Raw genomic sequence first — 19,826 nt, 5'->3', positions numbered from 1 at the left:
ATATATATATATATATATATATATATATATATATATATATATATATATATATTAATGGAATATTATGCAAAATATTTGAATTGAAATGTTATAAATGTCATAAAATTGGACATTTATGGATGAATTGCAAAAATGAAAATGAGCAAGGAAAAAAGATGAACAAAGAAATTTTAGTAGTAGTAGAAACAAAAGACATTTTAATGAGCAAAAGGAGGACATGGAAGGTTCTGAAATAAGGGATGAAGGCATAAATTGGGATGTAGTAAAGGAAACAATTTTATTAATAAAAGGGTAAAATGCAGAGAAAGAGAAAGTTTAAAGGGATGAGTTCAAAAGAAAAAAAGGATGTGGATGAAAAAGAATTTATACAGCTAATGACTGGTATAGTTGTGAAGGTGTTTGACTCGCAGACACAAGGTACAGTGTATGATTCTCACTTTTGGGAGAGAAATTGGCTAGGTTTAAAATGGCCTGTTAAGAATGGTAGCCTTATTAATTAGCTATGACTTTATAAAGCCTTGAATATAAGTAAAAGGGAAATGAACATTCTGGAGTGCTTTCTGTAAATGTGAATAGTATTAAGAATATAGTAGGAAGAGTAGGGATTTTGGAGTGGTGCAATAAATGTGATGTAGAATTAATGCTATTAGAAGACCCAAGATTTTTTTAACAAATGAAGAAAGATTGCAAACAGAGAAACTATGGGGAGGAAATATAATCTGGAATTTGGGAAATTAGCCATGTTCTGTAGAAGTACAGTAAAGATATTAGATGCAACTGTAGCAGAAATGGGCAGGTTTTCCATTATAGATTTGAAATGGAAAGAGCAAGTGCATAAAATTGTAGGGTCTGTATTAAATTATCGAACGGCATGAATGTCGAACGGCCGAAATATCGAAAGTGCTGTTCACATTACTTGGTTTTGTGGGGGGCTATGTCCCCCACCCCCGCTAATTATATATACCAAGTCTGAGATCGCACTACAGTGAGGAAAGGCAAAATTCCTGATCTTCACTGCACCCCAATCCCACAAACCTGAACTTGATGAATGGCACTTTCGATAATCCGGCCATTCGACATTCGTGCCGTGCCGTTCGATAATTTAATATAGACCCGAATTGTAACGTTAAATGGTTATACTAATTGTAAAGAAAGGGAAAGTTTGTCATTAGGTTTAGTCTGTACAGTGATAAATATGAATATTATAACATGAGATTTTAATTGTTATTTAAAAGTCATGCGTAAAAAGAAAGGAAATTATATAAGAAAAATGTCTACAACTATAAGATGTGGTAAATTAAAACTTTGGGACAAAAATTCATGGGCTTACAAAAAGAGTATGTATAGCACTGCAATAGATTATTTTGTAGTATCTGAAGGTTTGGTAGTTGAAACAGGATTTTCTTGCAATATGGCTAGAGATGAAGGAAAACAAGGAGTATGTAAAAATAGGCAAAGGAATGTAAAGGATAAATGAGAGAATGCATGAAGAAGGAAATAAATTAGTAATGCAGTTTTTAAAAAGTATTACTGTGAGAACATTTTATAAAAATTGGTTTGAATAGTGAATGATATTTAAGGAAAAATATAAATGTTTTTTTACAGTGGCAATATGATGTATAGAAAAGTAGATAAAATATAGAACAACATGTGCATTGGAAGATTCAGAACATAATGATAGTACTTTGACAAAGAAGAATAATTATGTCAAAGAAGTCAGGAAAAATATACAAGAATTGTTATATAAGCAGATATATGTTTTATAAGGTTCAAGAGAAGATGTATCTAGTTACTTGCGTAGATTAGTAAAGGAAGATGGTAGTGAAATGACAAAAAATGTTAAAGGAAAAATAAAAAAAAGAAAACACCGAAAAGAATATTAATAGGGTAGTATAATATAAGCAAGAAATGCTTAAAAAAAAAGAAGATGAAGGTAGTGAAAAAAAAGTTAACAGAAAATGAGAATAAAGAGTTGGAAAAGGATATTTCTTTAAATGAGCTAGATAAAGTATTAGCACATGTAAATATAGCTTCAGCTGCAGGACCAGATGGAATTGCATATGAAATGTATAAAATTTAAGGGATTGGCAAAAAAATTTTTTTTTTTTAAGATTTTGAATGAATGGTTAAATGAAGGTTTTCTATATAAAGAATTATGTAGTGGAATATTCTTATGGAAGATAGATAAATAAAATTGGCAACCCCATAGTATTAAATAATAAATATAAGATCTTTATGAAAATACAGAAGAATTGAAACTGAAATGGAAAATATTATGGAAGATGGTATAGTATAAAGGGGAAGGGTTGTCAAGAATTGATAGTTAAATTGTGGATATTATGAATAGAAGAGCGAAAATCATGATATGAGACATTGAGGCATTTTATACAATTGGACTTGAAATTTTCAGGGTACTGATGAAAGAATATAAATTAGAAATTTAGGAAATTATGTACGTCATCGTGCAGTAGTAGTAAAGTAAAAATACTCATAAATGGATGGTTAAGCCAAGAGGTATATATTAAGAGTGGTGTAAGACAGAAGTGACTAATCAGTTGTATACTCTTTCCATTAATTGTAAATGTGATAGCATGTGAAATAAATTACAAAATGAAGGAGGCAGGCTCTGTAACAAAAAAAAAACTAAACGTTAAAGATGCAGGGTCATAAACCACGAGACTCCGTGAATAAAATGCACACACTAATGGTTTTTTTGTGTTTTTATTAAGCAGTTTCGTCCCTAAAGAACGTGGGGCTTCCATCAGAATAACAAGGAAAAATTGACCATGTCCTTATGTAAGGAGAATTGATTTTGTGCTAAAATTAATTAGTGTTAATAAGTCCAACTTAAAGCAACAGTCTTTAAAATAAATAAATAAATAAGTAAAATAACTCACATAATGTAAATATAAAACCGGAACACTAATAATACTTATTCTACATCAATGATGTATTATAATTTGGGAGATCTTTATTTGAGCACAGGTTGTAATGGGATACATTAATTTAAACCAGTAGGATCAGTAGCATTCAGTTTCATCTGCCAAAACATTTCTGTGGGCAATGAAACAAACACAGTTTTCTCCACAAGGGTTAATATTTACTTGTTCCAAAATTCCAAACCCAGATGTACTACATTGGTCATTTGATAATAAATGTTTAAAGCATTATTAAAATTCTTCTTAATATCATATGTGTTCAAATATTCATTTGCGCAGACATTGTTCAGTTTTACCTATATAAAAACTAGAATACCCTAAGCATTTAACAGTGGACACCATCTCTTTACTTCCACAATTACCTCTGTGCAGTTGTACTACAGATTTCAATCGGTTATCTAGTGCCAAACTGTTCCCTTCTGTAGTGTAACTACATTGACTACAATGTTCACAGCGAGTCATACCACTCTTAGTGCAGTGCCTATCCTGACATGGAGAAATTCAATTTTTTTTTTTTAAGAATTACTAGCCGTCTTGTAAATAAATGTGGTGGTTCTCCTAATAGTTTAAAATTTGTAGGGGTGTCTCTGAAAACATTCCAGTGCTTAACTATAATAATATTTATCTTTTGCTAGTATTAAACAAATCCACATGGCATTCTCAAAACACCTTATGGGGTTGGTCTTTTCAGTCTTCTTCTCAGAAGCATTTATGAAGCCACTCCTAAAATGGGTTTGTATTTTGTACCCCATCTGTTCTTAACCACATTGGTAATGTCCCTTACTAAATTTTGAGGGTAGCCTCTACCAGTAAACATATTAAAAATCATTTTTGTTTCAGCATCATCTTCCAACTTGGAAGTCATTCTAACTGTGCTGACACATTGCCCTTTTCACCAAGTTCATTTTTTGAAAGAATGTGTGAGAACTCGTAAAGTGTAAATAACAGTTACGAAAAGTAGGTTTTCTATAAGTCTGCTGCTTAAAACCATTACTGTTATTTGTAATCAAGATGCCCAGGTAGTTCATACTAGTATTACTAAGTGAAGTAAAATTTAAAAATGTTTGTATTCTCATTTAAATAAGCTGCAAAACCTTCAGCCTAGATGTCAGAACCTTCCAAAAAGTAGAAATGTAATTTTTGTATTCTGAAAGCATTCACAGTTAAAAACATAATGCTTTTCCTAAGCCACCATAACTAAATTAGGACATGGGGCACACAAGCTGCACCCATCGTTACTTCCTTAATCTGTTTAAATAGTTTGCCTTCAAAATGTATGTAATTGTTGTCTAATATGTGAAGTCAAATCATAAATGAATCTTGTCACCTGATAAAAAGTCAGTCAAACTTTCATGAAGGTGTTCTAAACCTTCCTCATAAGGAATTGAGGAAAAAAGCTCCACAGCATCTATAGTGAGAAATCTAATATCACTACTCCATAAATGTGGCTTTAGTTAACCCAACAATTTCCCAAGAATCTTTTAATAAATGTGTCAAATCATAGATGGGTTTTAGCCATCGATTGATAATTGCTATTGGATACGTTTTGGGACCCTGGACCACCACTATGGGTTTAAGTGGGGGGGGGGGTGTCTAAGATGTCTTTGTGAATCTTCGGAATGCCAAAAATGGATGGAATAATGAGATTTGAGAGCTTCAAAATTTATTAGTGTTGTGATTATGTGTTTTGATTGAGTTGTTGTTGGTTTATTTTTGTTTTGTTAGACAGTTGCTTTAAATTGAGGCTTGATTAACACTATTACATTAATTTTATTACATGTTCGATTCTCCTTATATAAGGATGTGGTTAATTTTTCCTTGTTGTTCTGATAAAGTCCCATGTTCATTGGGGATGAAAGCGCTTCATTTTTTTTTTGTTAAAGAAGTGTGTATTTTATTCATGGATCCTTGTGGTTTCTAACTCTGTATCTTTAACATTCAGTGTTTTGGGTTATTAGTCTTTTGCTCTGAACATTCTCATTTTTTTCTGGGTATATTACACCTGAAGGATTAAGAATTCCAATTCTGGTAACATATGCATATGACATTATAATTGCAAAAACAATTTAGGTAAAAAAAGTAATTTGCACAAATGAGTGTCTAAAGCTAATATGGATGGTTTTACATGAAAAGTAAAGGTTTAGGTGATTTAGTAAAGAAAGGGGTATAAATTATACAATGAACATTTCTGTGTTGCATATAAAATTTGGGAGTAAAGATGCAAGGAGAATTCAGTGGAGAACAAACAGTAGAAGAAATGAAACAAACCTGTCTTTTCTGCAGAACATATGAATTTTTCAGAAAAAAGGCTTATTTGAAAATTTCAGTACTTGTGGGAAAGGTGGCATAGTTAGCAAGTGTATTTGTATTGCCGACAGTACTTGACAGAAATTATTACAAATAATTTTTAAATTTATATGAAGTTCAAAATGAAACCTAGTACAAAGAGGGACTTTTGTATGTAAATAAAGAGGAAGGAGGTTTAAAGTTAATTAACCCAAGGGTATATGCTGATTCATTAAATGTGTACAATGTGTTAAAGTGGATAAATGAAAAACATGAGAGATTAGAAGTAAAATTATGTAAGTATGATAAAGTTTGTGGTATGTTAAAAAAAAGAGAGAAAAAATGTATAAATGAAGATATAAAATGTTACCAAGAATTTTTTTTGCTGGAAAATAAAAATTGATAATATAGAAAATGATAGAAAAGTATGGTACAATAATGTAATGATAAAACATTACTATATAAAACAATGGAACAATCTAACAAATGAAAAAATTTAAGCTACAAAAAGAAGAAACAAATGGTGTAATCAGAAAGTGGGATGTCAAGATTTTTTCTGGAGACTGGAAATTGAAATAAAAGGAAATATGACAAATAAAAATGTGATAATTTTACATTGTCAAGAAGCAACAACTATGGAACCTGTTTTTAATGTAAAAGGGTGAAAAAGGTATTGGGAAAACTATGTAAAGATTTTTTCAAAGATATAAAAGTGGCTAAAATAACCATGAGTATGAATAAATATGGATGTTATAAGAATAGAAGTAAAGAATATGTTAAAATAATGGATAAGTTGTTTTGTTATACAAGATGAAAAAATTACTGAAGTTATATTTAATGGTAAATGGATTTTAGCAACAATGTTAAGTAAATCAGTGGTTATTGGAAGAAGGAATGGGGTCTAATATGGATGAAAATGTAGTATGATTATAAAGAAAAGTATGGATATGTGTAAATAGATTTGTACATCTATATATGTTGTAAATAGCTCTTTTTGTATATAAATAAGACCCTGCACTTTTCAGTAGGTACCATGGGATCTTTTACATTCACCTGAGCTACCATGACCTCAAAGCAAACGAGTTCTCTGTTTAATGTCTTATCTGAAGGTAGAGGAGGTGATGAATTGTGGCAATCAGATACTTTGTTTTTAAGTACTAGAGTTTAATTTGAAGGTTTGTCAGACTGCAGCTGTTAGAGCAGAGACATCTGAAGCAGAGTACCAAAGTGTTGAGAAGTTTATTTTGTAGAGTGGATGGTTAACTTCCTTACCATGGACCATCAGGAAGGGAATCTGTAGTTAATATGAAGGCTTACTGCATGATGACTTTCATTTCAGTTTTGGGAGTTTTTCTTGGGAGTCTGAACTCCATACAGACTTTACTTCATCTAAGTGTGATTCTTAGGATTGACCAGTGTTTCCTCATTTGGTTACTGTGAGCCATTTTAACTCCACTCTGGGTAATGTCTGATTAGATAGTGATTAATGATATCAAGGTCGGAGCTGTTTGGATTACTCCCTTATTCGGAAAATGCAAAGCAAAGGGTAAAAACATCACACAGACAACTGTAAGAAAGACCCAGCCAAGCTAGTCTTCAGTGTGTGAAATTTAGACCTCTTTGTCTAGAGACCCATGGAATATATGCAAATTACCTCTTAAGGACATACCATTGTTTCAGCTACATGGCTTCTGAATGCCCATGACTTTTAAGACTTTATGAGAAGGTCACAAAAAGTCCACCAGTGCATGTCTGCAGCTACTGGGGATTGGCTTTGGCTTTATTGGCCTAACTGTGGAAGTTGTGGGTATGGAATTAGCCAGTGTAGTTTAGAGAGGGACATCTCAGTAGTGTTTCTTGTTTCCCCCCAAATTATCTCCTCAAGTATCAACACTGAAAGTACAGACAGCCTTAGATTGAGAGGTTGACAGCCCTGGCATTGGCAGTCAGCTGCTGGATTCTCTGTCATGTCTGGCATTTTCACGATGTTTTTGTGAGAATGAACTGGACAGCAGTAAAAGTATTGTGTTAGTAGTCTGCCCTGAAATTAACAAGTAAAATCTGCACAGTTGTTAAATATCTAAAAATGATTGTGCATGTCATGGAAACCCCTGCGGTCTCAGAACTTTGATTATTTTTAGGTATACTCCTCCTGAGAGGAGAGAGAACAAGCAGCAACTTCTGTTGCTGTTGGTCTTCTGTTGTTCTCAGCATCTGGCTTTCAGTGTCCCTTGAGCACAGATTACTTCCTGCAGGTAGTGAGATGCCTCCATTTCAGTAGCAGTGGATTATTTAGTTACACTTAAGACTATAAAAAAGCAGGTCCATTTGTACTTTGTTTTTAAACAGAAAGAAAAACGATCTCCAATGTGTGCCCACTAGGAAAAGACAGACAATTCTGTAGATGTCACATCTGTTCAGAGAGATTCTTGGGTTTAAGCAGTACATGCCATGGAATACATCTTGATTTGGTGCAAAGAAATAGGTGACATTCAGATAAGAGACAATCCGTATGGCATGTGCGTAATTTTATTTTCTATAGAGAAGATCCTAATCCTGTAGACAGAGAAGACCCCTCTCATTCTCTCTGTTTGGATCCAGTGTTCAAAGCAGTGAAGCACAGCATAAACAGTACATGGCAGGTTAATCACAGAGGTGATTGTAATACGTTTGTTTGGTGCTTTTACTGGAAAAAGGATATGTTATGCTCATTCATAGGTTCTACCGGTCAGCTTATCCATTTTCTGCAAGATTTACAAGCAGGGGCACTTAAACACCACCACACAGAATAACTCATAAGCGTTTTTTTTTTTTGTGTGGAGGGGGTTATGCCCCCGCCGCCTCTTGCTTTTTATATGTACATACTCCTACATTGCATAACAGCTAAGAAGGGGCCAACACACTAAAAAATATAGAGGAATTGCCGGCCAATTTCAGTCAGCAATTATATTTGAATATGGCAACATTTTCACAATTTTGTTCGATGGAGCAGGACATAGCTGAACACTTTTGATCTGTGTTCATGATCGTTAAAATAGAACCCATACTACTACAATCATTTCATTATAGAGCTGGTTCAGAAGACTGAAGAACTGTACTGTGGTCAGCACAGCTGTCATTTGCCCATTACAGTTACTGATCTTTTTTGTGGAAGGTATTTCCCAGTTAAGATGCAACTATTACCAAAGGAAAAATAACTTAAAAAAGGACGTTGGGTTTTCTCTACCAGAGCCTCATGTGAGTGCCAACACTGGCTGAGAGAAAGGTGGGGTGCAGCAAAGCGCTGCATTTGAAGCTCAATACTTCTGTCCATTCTGCACCCTCTGCACCATCTTACTCGCATGTGCAAATCCTAACATAACTATTACACCAACTTAAATCAAGTCCAGAGTTGCAAAACAGTTAGGGAAAGTGCATATGCGATGTTTGATGTAAGTGCTTTTCAGCAAAGTGGTTTTGCTGTATTTTCAGGTAGACAGACTGCAGTCAGTTTTCTTTTTGACTACCCTCGGGGTACCTAGTTCTAAGAGGTGCTAAGCTAATATCTTATTGTCATGGTAGTCTCTGCCTTTTTATAACACATTGCTGCAGCATGACTTGGACATTACTGCAACTTCACATTTCCTGCTAACCAAAAAGAATGCTTGTTAAGACAGAATACCAAGTTATAAATTATAAATTCTTGTTTTCCTTCTCTGGATTTAACTGATCTCCCTATACTCTCTTACTGTGATTTATGCTCCTTTTAAATGTTGAGTAGTTTCTTCAGCTGTTGTCTTTGCTAAAATGAACATGGATTCTAATGAAATGTGCAAGGGAGATTCTTTAGTTCCGTAGCAGTTCGTAACTTGGCTTTCTAAAGTTTAGGTTCATACACCTTATCTGTCTGTGAGGTGTAGTCATTCTAAGCACCTGAGATCCATACTGGAATTTTTCAAATGGATTTTCACATTTTACATGAGGTCAGAATGTCTCATAAACCGTAGCCACCCCTCTCAATTCAGAGCCACTCTGTTATGTAATTTGACAGTCTTGCGTGCCTCTCAGGTTTTATGTCATGCATTCCATCCAGCTGTTGGTTTAATGTCTTCATCTCCTTTTGCCTTCTTCCTGTGTCTTCCAACTCTGCTTTACCAAATCACCTTCTGTTTTTCTGCATGCGAGTATACCATCATAATCTGTAAAAACTGGGCTACATTGGCTTCTACTCTCTCCATTTCATCTGTCCCCCCATTGTATATCGTACTATCCATCTCAGGAATTTCGTCTTCATCCCCTCAAGCTTTCTCAGCTTTTTTCTCTTCACTACCCAGGTTTCTCTGGTTTACAATAGTACAAGGCTACACCACTGTGTTGTACACCTTACCTTTTATCATCGAGATTCTTCAGTCATGCACTAACCCTCTGACACATTGTGCCTCTTGGCTGCAACACCTCTGATTCTAGCTGTGGCCTCCTCAGTCATTCCTTCTCCTGAGCCACGCCTCCATGGTATTTGAAGGTGTAAAATTGTTACACTGTTTTCTGTTCTTAGTTTACAACATCTACAGATTTCCACCAGTTGCTGCCAAGACCATTGTTTTGTCTGTACTCAGTTTCTCCCATGTGTCATCAGTTTTACATGCCTGACCCCTGTTACTTGCTTAAGTCCCTGTTCAGAGTCAAAACAGAAGCAGTGTGACCTAGACCAAAACTAAAGATGGTAATACGCATCATGGTAATTTTTTCCTAAAATGTTAAACTGCTCCTACTAGCAAACCGTTGAGTAAAGTGGGGGAATTTTGTAATAAAAATGAACATTTATTGTACTTACAGGATGGGAGGGGCTGTCCTTCATCTGATTTTTGTCTGGCATAATGGCAGACTGTCTCGTAGTAAAGGGCTTTTTGCATTTCATCAGCATCTTGAGAGCGTGGAGTGCTTTTCTTCAACAGTGGTAAGTTTGTCCCTTCTTGTACATGCAATGTACAACCAGTCAGGAAGGTACAGTGCAAGTTATTTCACTTGAATGGGCCTGAATGCTGACAGGCAGCTGTAGGTTAACAAGTATGTCCTGTCTGCTTTAGAGTGCTTACTGTGTGGCTAGCAGTCTTGGAATCTTCGGTTAGAACTCCATCTGGCCATGCCTCACAGCGGCACAAAGTTGATATAATATGCAGTTACTGACTACTTCTGACATGGTAATGCCACATTCACCCCCATAAAAGAAGGGGATTGTCAAGCTGTTGTCAGTCTTTAAACAGTTAACAGTTCAGACATAACCTATTCTTTTTCTATTACATTTTAACTCTGAGATGTATATGTGCATTCTTTTTCAATTAGTAAGAGTACTTGAATGTTACTAAATTTTTAAGTTGGTGAAATGATTATATAGTATAGCATTTTGAAAGTTAAAGATTGCCAAGACTGTAGAAGAATACAATTATTAGACAGGGAAACATCTGAATCACCATATATAAAAATACATAGCACTTTAATCTGCCTGCAGGGTTCAGTCTGTGCAGAAACCTGCTGGAAATGAAATAGGTTGTGTGACCCCAGTGCGCAAACCGTCTTTGATATGGAAATTCTACAGTCTGTTGAATTGCATTTGACCAGTGGAACATTTCTTCAAAAAATATTAACTTCCTCTGAGGTTGTGCAGCCTTGAAATATATTGCATTATTTAAGACCTCTGCCATGAAGGATGTGGGAAGCTTGCTTCCTACTTTACTCTTGATTGCCAGGTTGTCAGTTAAGAAAACTTTAAGTGAAATGGTCCATTGATCGATTGTGACTTGTACCACAACCCTGTGACATGCTTGTCATCATGTCACTGTCTTGGAGGATCTGGGTGCAGATACAGGCATTCCTCGGGTTAAGGATGAGATCCGTTTTTTTAGTCTGTCCTTAAGTCAAATTTGTATGCAAGTCGAAACACTTACATATGGATGTCCTTCTGTTCCAGTGTTGGAGTATTCTACATGTGGGTTTACCCTTCTTCCTTTCGCATACGTCCTGCCAGTATTCCAAAGTTTTTCAGTCCCTCAAGGTGTATCGGGCGTCTGACGTGGCTACAGGGACATGGGCCACAAAGTGACATCTGCACGCACCAGCCCTCAGAACTCTTCAGCCGCCAGTCATACACCAGGTGTTCCTGCTACTCGCTGACGTCTGATTAGAAATAATCAAGATAAGTATCCCATTGGGGAACAATTGCAATCCTTCTCTTTTTATCTATAGTCTGTTCATGTCATCTGGAAGGGGCAAGTGTAAGTGTGGCCGGCAGATCCCCCACAAAGATGCCCGCAATCAGTGCCTTTTTTGTTTGGGTATGGAGCACTACCATGAGAACTGCATCCCTAAGACCTTATGGCGCTTTTTGCATGCTCTGAACCTTTATCTAGAGAACCAGTGGTTAAAACAACTTGTATTAGGGATGGAAGGTGCATCCGATGCCCCATCAGAACCGCGTAAGAAGGCGGACAAAGCCATGCCAAAGACCTAGCTCTTCTGCTGTACCTCTACCGCCTGTATCTCAGCATGTGGCCGACATCTGCCAGACAGGATAAAGCAGATACCTATGAGGAAGCCGCACAATCCCGAGCGTAGAGGTTTTACCAGCATCTGCCTCAGACGCTGGGGGGGGTGCACCAGTGCTCTCTGTGGGCCCATTGGATTCCGCCAATCCTATCCCTTCGTCTTACTCAAGGCCTTCTCCTAGCCGATCACCTGCTAGCCCTCTCAAGAAGAAACAAAAGACAAAGCATCTCTCTCCACCACCTGGAAGCATGGCCGATTGGCAAGCTTTCACCCAAAGCCTATTCAGTGCCTCCATGGCCCTACGTCCTACTATGACAAGAAGCTATAGCATTGTCCTCCTCTCAAGTTCTAGGCCCCAAACTGCAGATACAGTAAGGAGGGATGAATCAGACAACTTTCTGTCTACTCAGAGGACTCCCTCTCCTATTCCTCACAGATCTCCTCTGCCCTGGGGTATGGATTACCAGAGGAAGAGTCCATTGAGCCTGACACCCCAGTTGAGGATTTAAACCTTTGGGCAAACTATCTATAAAATGAAAGATCACCAGGTGGAGATCCACTGACATGACTAAGGTGCAGAAGAGGTTCTATGACCTCATACAGATGGACTCTCCCAGTCCTCCTGCTATCCCTCCTATTCTGCCATTTTTCTGGATGCTTTTTCCTCAGCATCCTTTAACCCTGACTCCCAACCTCCAGCCCTACACAGGGCCAACAGATTGTACAAGGTCCCAGAATCAGTGACATTTCTGCTTAAGTGCCCTCCAGCTGACCCAGCCACTGTCCCCATTTCCACTGATAGGGCTTCAAAGCTGCTTCCTACCACAACCATTCTTCCAGCTGACAAGGACAGCAAGACGGTGGAACGTCTTGGGAAGAAATTCTGCACTTCAGCCACCCTGTCTTTCAGGGCCACAAATTACCAGACTCACATGGCCAAGTACTCTTTAGCCCTGCTGGATAAAGCACGAAGGAATTGTCTGACATCCCAGACTATGCAGCCAAAACATCTCTGCCCTCTCTGCTAGCTCTTACCTGTAAGGTGAATAGACACTTCATAAGGTGCAGCCATGATGCAGCTGAAGCCTCATCTAGGTCAGCTGCATCAGCTTCTGCTTTAAGGAGATGCTCTTGACTACGTCTGCAGCCCCTCCCTGATGACTTCAGGGCTAAACTGACTAATGCTCCTCTAGGTCATTCTGCCTTGTTTGGCACCAAAGTAGCTGACCTCTTCAAGTCTCCACAACAAAAAGGCAAAGAAATGCAGGACCGAAAACACCTGCTAGTTTCGCCCATCCCTAAGCTCATAGGAATTACCCTGCCAAAACGCAATTCATTAGAAAACCTTTTTGCTGTATGGCTCCCTCCAGGCCCAGGAGATCTCCTAGAAAGCAGGCCTCTCCAGCTAGAGCTTTACCAGCCACCAGCCGGAGGCCTCCCTTTCAAGATAGGGCAGGTAGTGTCTTGACTACCTGCCAACCTCATTACCTGCCCCTCCTATCACCCTACCTCTGTCTGCCCATCTTTGTCACTGTCTCCCTGTATGGTCCCACATTACCTCAGACAAATGGGTTCTTTCCATCATCCAGAATGGTTACTTCATGACCTGGATCACTCCCTCAGTATAACTGGGTACTCCACAGCCACCCACCAGTTAGCTACTCCTTCTGCAATCTCTGCTGACTCAAGGCACCATAGAACCAGTGCCTCTGGAAACAAAAGTAAGAGGATTTTACTCCAGAATTTTTCTCGTTCCCAGAAAAGGTGGACCCATGGATACCTATACTAGATCTCTTGCATCTCAACCCTTTCCTAAAGGTGCCTACCTTCAGGATGCTCACTCTCCCCACCCACTTTCCCCTATTCCTGCCTCAAGGGTTCATGGCAACCCTAGATATAAAAGATGCTTATCTGCACATCCCAATAAAGCCCACATTCAGGAAGTACCTGAGGTTTTTGGCAGGCTCATCCCATTTTCAATTCTGTGCCTTGATCTTTGGGCTTTCCCACCGTACCCAGGGTATTCACAAAATGTCTGGCTCCAGTCATCGCCTATTGCAGGACAAAGGGTATCCAAATATTCCCATACCTAGACGACCTGCTAATTCAGGCAGACCATCAGAAGACCCTCCTTCACACTTAAGAGTCTTCTGTCCCTCTTGCAATCTCTAGGATTTCAAATACATTTCCCAAAATCCCATCTGGAGCCCACACAAGACATTGTTTTCCAGGGGTGCAGGATTCGCACAGACCTCATGAAGGCCTTCCTGCCACCAGACAAGGTGGTGTCCTTCACAGAACACCTGTTTGGCATCCTCCAAGCATCAGAACTGACAGCAAGGCAGTACCTGAGATCTGGGTTACATGGCAGCCACTGTACCCATGCTCGCCCTAACAAGACTGCACATGAGGAAACTACAATGCTATCTTTGGTCGGTCTGGACCCAGCATTCCCATCCCCTGGAATTCCGGGTACCACTTCTTCCCTGTTTGAAACAGGAAATTCATTGGTGGCTGGGCAGGTGGCCAATAATCCAGGCCTTCCTCTCCAACCACCCCCACCCACTCAGATCATGCATACAGATGCTTCAGATCTAGGCTGGGGAGCAACACTAGGCCAAAGACAGGTGCAGGGTTTGTGGCCATGCACAGACAAACTAGAGCACATCAGTGTCAGAGAGATGAGGGCAATCCTCCTGGCTCTACAAGCCTTCCTACCCTACCTCCAGCAAGGCCCCCTCAAGACTTTCACGGACAATACCACTGCCCTGTGGTATCTCAACAAACTGGGAGGGACCAAATCCTTCCTCCTTTGCAGACTAGCTCTGCTGGTGTGGGAACTGGCCACCTCGCAGGGGATTACCCTACAGGCAGTTTGCATCCCCTCCCTTCACAACTCCCAGGCAGATTATTTCAGCAGGACCATCTCAAACAACCACGAATGGATTCTTCACAGAGATGTCTTCCTGGATCTGGTCCACCAGTGGGGTACACCTCAAATGGACCCATTTGCCTCCTCCATCAACAAGCAACTTCCTGGCTTCTGCACCAGGTCACCAGACCCCCAAGGCATTGACAACAGATGCCTTCTCAATTTCTTGGAAGGGGAAATTTCTGTACGCTTCCCCCCTTCCCTTTGATTCAGAAGGTGCTGCTGAAAATTCAGCAGGAGACACCAAAAATCTTGCTGGTGATTCCCTACTGGCCAAGACAGCACTGGTTCACCCTTCTTCATTTGTTCAGGGGCAATCACCACAAGTTTCCCCCCTCAGTGGACCGCATCACATAGCACAAGGGAACACAGATACACCCACAGTGGCAGTCTCTGCACCTCACCCTATGGTTGATAGGATTCTGATCCCATTTAGACACCTGTACAAGCAGGACATGCTCAGTGTCTTGCAGGAGGCCAAGAAACCTAACACAAGAAAAGTCTTACCTCTGAAAGTGAAAAAGGTTTTCCATATGGTGTCACAAAAGCCAGTTGGACTTGCTGGCAAGCGACATCCCTCTTATCCTGTCTTACCTGTGTGAAGTATTGCAGACAGGTGTGGCCTGCTCTTCTTTAAAAGTACACTTGTCTGCAATCTCTGCCTGTCTCCCTCTGGATCCACCCCAAGCATCCAGACTTCCTGCGAAAGTCTTCTTCAAAGGGGTACTTCACCTGTGACCTCCCAGGAAACCGTCCCTTCCTCCCTGGGACCTTAACTATGTACTAGGAAAAAAATACCCCATCTCCTTTTGAGCCAGCAGATGAAGCCTCCCTAAAATTTTGCACATGGAAAAGTGTTTTATTGGTGGCTCTGACCTCAGTCAGGAGGGTCTCAGAGCTACAACCTTTAATGGCTACACCACCTTTTGTAGTCTTCCACCTTGACAGGGTTACTCTCAAGAGTAACCCGTCTTTCTCGCCCAAGGTAGTGAATAACCTATCTTTGAACCAGGCTATACACCTGCCCACATTTTTCCCCAATCTGCAGGGGGGGGGGTAGTGAGAGAGAATACTTCATTCCCTGGATGTCCACAGACAGCTTAGGTTTTATCTACATAAAACCAAGTCCATTATGAAATCTGACCAGCTGTTTGTCTTCTTCCACCCCAGAGCCCTGGAGAAAGCAGTGACCAAACAGACCATTTCGGCTTGGATCTCCAGGGCCATTTCCTTCTGTTACTTTAACCATGGGAAAACCTTGCAGGGCAATATTAAAGCCCACTCCACCAGAGCAATGGCCTCTTCTGGATCCTTCTTTAAGGGGCTAGACACCAACACAATCCGTCAGTGCACATTCACTAAGCATTACGAGCTGGACCATATCTCTAGGGAGGGGTTTGCCAGGGCTATACGGATTCCTGAAAACTTCTTCCAGACCACCACCCAATTCACAGTGAGCTTTGGCACTCACCCACATGTAGAATACTGCGACATTGGAAAAGAAGGATATAGAAGTTGTGTAAAATCTTACCATAACAATGAAAGACAATAGCGTAGCCACTCTGAATTTAACTCCCTCTCACACCAACGAATAAATTTTCTTCAGCAAAATGAATCAGAGGGAGAAACACAGCAAAAATAATATAAAAACTTTAATACGGTTAGCGCTTTCACATCACAGATGATGATTCAGACCATGAATGAAACAACATAAGCTAAACCCACTTTATATACTTCAAAAGCTCTACCAAATTGCTGTTAATTAATTGATTACATCTATTCAGCACTCACGTTAGAGACAGCATATTAATAGGTATCTAGCCAGAAACATACTACAGCTTACTAACCCCAACAACTTAATACACAAACTGACATTTCATCAGTGAAGTAAAAATCAATAGGTTTATACACAAAACAAGTACAGAGTTTTTAATAAAACATGAACAATATAAGCAGATTTTATAAACGTCTTGTTTTTAGATAGGGCTTAATTGATGTTTCATCATTGAGCCCTGGTTCTTTTTCTGTCTGTAGCTCAGTAATCCATTTTAACTCTCTCAATCCCAGTTTATTTTTCATGTCACCCAGCCTTGAATCTTGAAAGATACATTTAATAACTTTAAATTGGAACTGATGCATTCCCCCCTGCACAGATAGCATGTTTGGCTAGAGCACTTCTATCTGCTTCATAGACTCATAGATTAGTACTAGGCTAATTGCCTTTGTGGGCCATTTTAAGCCTAGCCAATTACCCCATGTGAGAATCAAACCTTGCACCTTTGGTTTATAAGGCAAATACCTTAATCATTATGCCAGCCTCCCACCCCTTCATTATTTCTGATGACAGCCAAATTCTCTCTGATCTTCTCTCTGTGAGTGAGTGGTCATGCCTACATAGAAGGAAGGGCAAGCTAAACACACAGCCAGGTATACCAAATTCATTTTTTTTGCAGTTTGCCTTAACTTTAAATTCATACTTCCTATTTGTTATAGGATGTACAAAACTCAAAACATCACAGACACTGCATTGCCCACATTTATTAAGATCATAAATCATCTCCTTGGACTTCTTTGGTTGACAAAGTAACCTTTTGAGATTTTTTTTTTATTTTTATAACAATACCTTGGCCTCTGGCCTACATTCCTAGCTATCTCTGGGTCTGATTGCAAAATGAACCAGTTATTGAATGTATTTTTCAAGATTCAAGGCTGGGTGACATGAATGTTTGCCTCGGTCTAGTGTTTATTTTATTTTTCTTTGGATATAATACATTTTAGAAACACTTCCAAATAAAAAAAATCTTAAACATAATACTGTGTTCTGTAGCTAGGCTTCCTTACTTCTTATGAGCTATGCTTCCTTACGTTCTATCAACATACTGGTTTAAGGCATCTTGTTATGAAATGCAGTGCTTATGAGGACTTTTTCTCACACACATGCACACACGCGCACACACACACACACACACACACAATGCCTCTCAACTGTACAGATTTTTGTGGAATGTTCAGATTTATGCCTCATTTTTGGTCCATTTTTCGTAAAAGTGTGGTTGTCTAGCAAATCATTAAAGACTAATTAGAACATAATGACAGGTATTTGAGTTTCAGAATTCATACCCTTCAGAAAATTCATGCTAGTACAAAACCTGTTGTTCTATCAACTTTCTAAGTTTGTAAGAGCAATATTTTAAAATTGTCCTTATTTTTGTTCATTTGTCCCACTTTTATTTATGGTTTTGTCCAGATTTCTTGCTCTAAGAGGTAGAGATGCATCTCGCAACACACACGTACACAATCCTACTTCACCTATTCCATAGCTAGCCCCCTCCCCTTATGCAACCATCCATGGACAAGGGGAAGATGGTGCACACCACTTACCTTGACCTAGCCAAAGCCTTTGACACTATTCCCCACTTGGGCATAATAGATGAACCTTTCCCAGCTAGGCATCAACCCATATGTTACCAGATGGGTAGTTAACTCGCTCACTGATAGAACCCACTCATTTAAGTAGGAGAAGCCACCTCTAGTAGTAGACCCGTAACGAGTGGTGTACCCCAGGGGTCAGTATTGGGGTCTCTACTGTTTGGGGTATACTTTTCTGAGGTGCAATGGTCTGTGGCTAAACAAGTTTGCACATGACTGCAAGCTGTGTGTTGTCTTAAATTCCCCTAGTGATGTGAACATCTTCCAAGAAGGCCTTACCCAAACTAATGACTGGTGCTAGAAGCATGGCATCAAACTGAATGCCAAGAAATGCATCATTATTCCCTTTGGGGAAATGTCATCCCCACTAATTATCACATTAATAATGTACTAAGCATGCAGTCAGTCGTGAGGGACTTGGGCACCCAGGTTGATAGCAACCTGCCTTTTGACCACCACGTTGCCTCCATTGTACAGAAGGCTTTCTACAGGGTCACCTCATAAGTAAGGGTATTTCATCCAGGAACAAGGAGGTCATAACATCCCCGTATTCCTCCCTTATCTGATCCATTAATCGAGTACAATGCCCTCTTTGGCATGTACCTTGACAAGCACATGCAGCAGTTGGAGAGACCACAGAGGTTCCTGACCAGGAAAATCCAGGGTCTCAAAACACCTATCCTATACAGATAGGCTAAAAGCCCTGTCCCTGTACTCAGTTTCATACAGACTGCTCAGAGGTGACCTGTGTCTGCCATACAAGGCCATTTCAGACCCAGCCTTGATGGAGTTGCTGCCTATCTGTAAGACAAACTCCACTCGTGCACTCCGCATGCAAGGCCTTAACCTGGTCTGTGACATTAATAGAACTTGTTGGTGGGATAGATTTGTGTCCCAAAGACTCCCCCTGTCTGTCGGATAGTCTCACTCTCCATGTCAAGTAGAGTACCTCTCTAGCTCTCTTTAAGAGGAATCTGGACAACTCGATGGGAAACAGAAAATATACCCCTGGGATCCCACCTGTGTCCCTGCTGGACAGGGGAAACAGGTGCTGACTTTGAGGGAACATGGGCAAAATTCTTGGCTAGGCTTACAAGGGCCTCCAGGCCAGTAGCCTAGTATCATCCTCTGAACCCACCTCTTAACTGCTGCCAGGGGATCGCTCGCTTACTTTCACTCTTCATTCTGTCTCTCACACACACAAGTCACTTCCTCATTCATACATGCGTTGACTCGCACATCGCTCTCACTCTCTCCCAATCTCTCACACACAGTCACTTCCTCATTCATACATGCATTGACTCACACATTGCTGTCACTCTCTCCCAATCTCTCACACACACAGTCACTTCCTCATTCATACATGCATTCACACATTGCTGTCACTCTCCCAATCTCCCTCACACACACAGATTTGGGCAACTTAAAAAAATTTATTTCCGACATTGCAGCAGCCTGTTTATATCTATGGGATGTCCGCATGTCATATGTCCGTAACCCAGGGACTGCCTGTAAGTATTAAAAGATCAGAGAGAGTCTAGTTCAGATATGCTCCTATCTTTGTGGCATATGCCAAGCCCAGGTGTTTGCTTCCCTTCAAAATCATATTTGCAGTGACAGCAGTGCCTTGTCAAGTTATGTCAGCTTAATGGTGGTTATGGGACCCTTGGACTTTATAACCTTATAGGGTTGTGGATGGTAAAGAAGTAAATAGGTTG

At 39.6% G+C, this 19,826-nt stretch overlaps 1 protein-coding gene across 3 annotated transcripts in view; it reads left to right on the top strand.

Moving 5' to 3' along the window:
* EHMT2 (euchromatic histone lysine methyltransferase 2) overlaps nucleotides 1-19,826 on the top strand; it is a 1,701,692-nt gene that overhangs the window by 1,121,573 nt on the left and 560,293 nt on the right. The gene's annotated exons all lie outside the window — the stretch shown is intronic.

Source organism: Protopterus annectens, chromosome 9.part0, assembly GCF_019279795.1.
Source record: "Protopterus annectens isolate FY-2018-M chromosome 9.part0, PAN1.0, whole genome shotgun sequence".
Taxonomy (NCBI): Eukaryota; Metazoa; Chordata; order Ceratodontiformes; family Protopteridae; genus Protopterus; species Protopterus annectens.
This window is presented reverse-complemented; position numbering and strand designations above follow the sequence as displayed.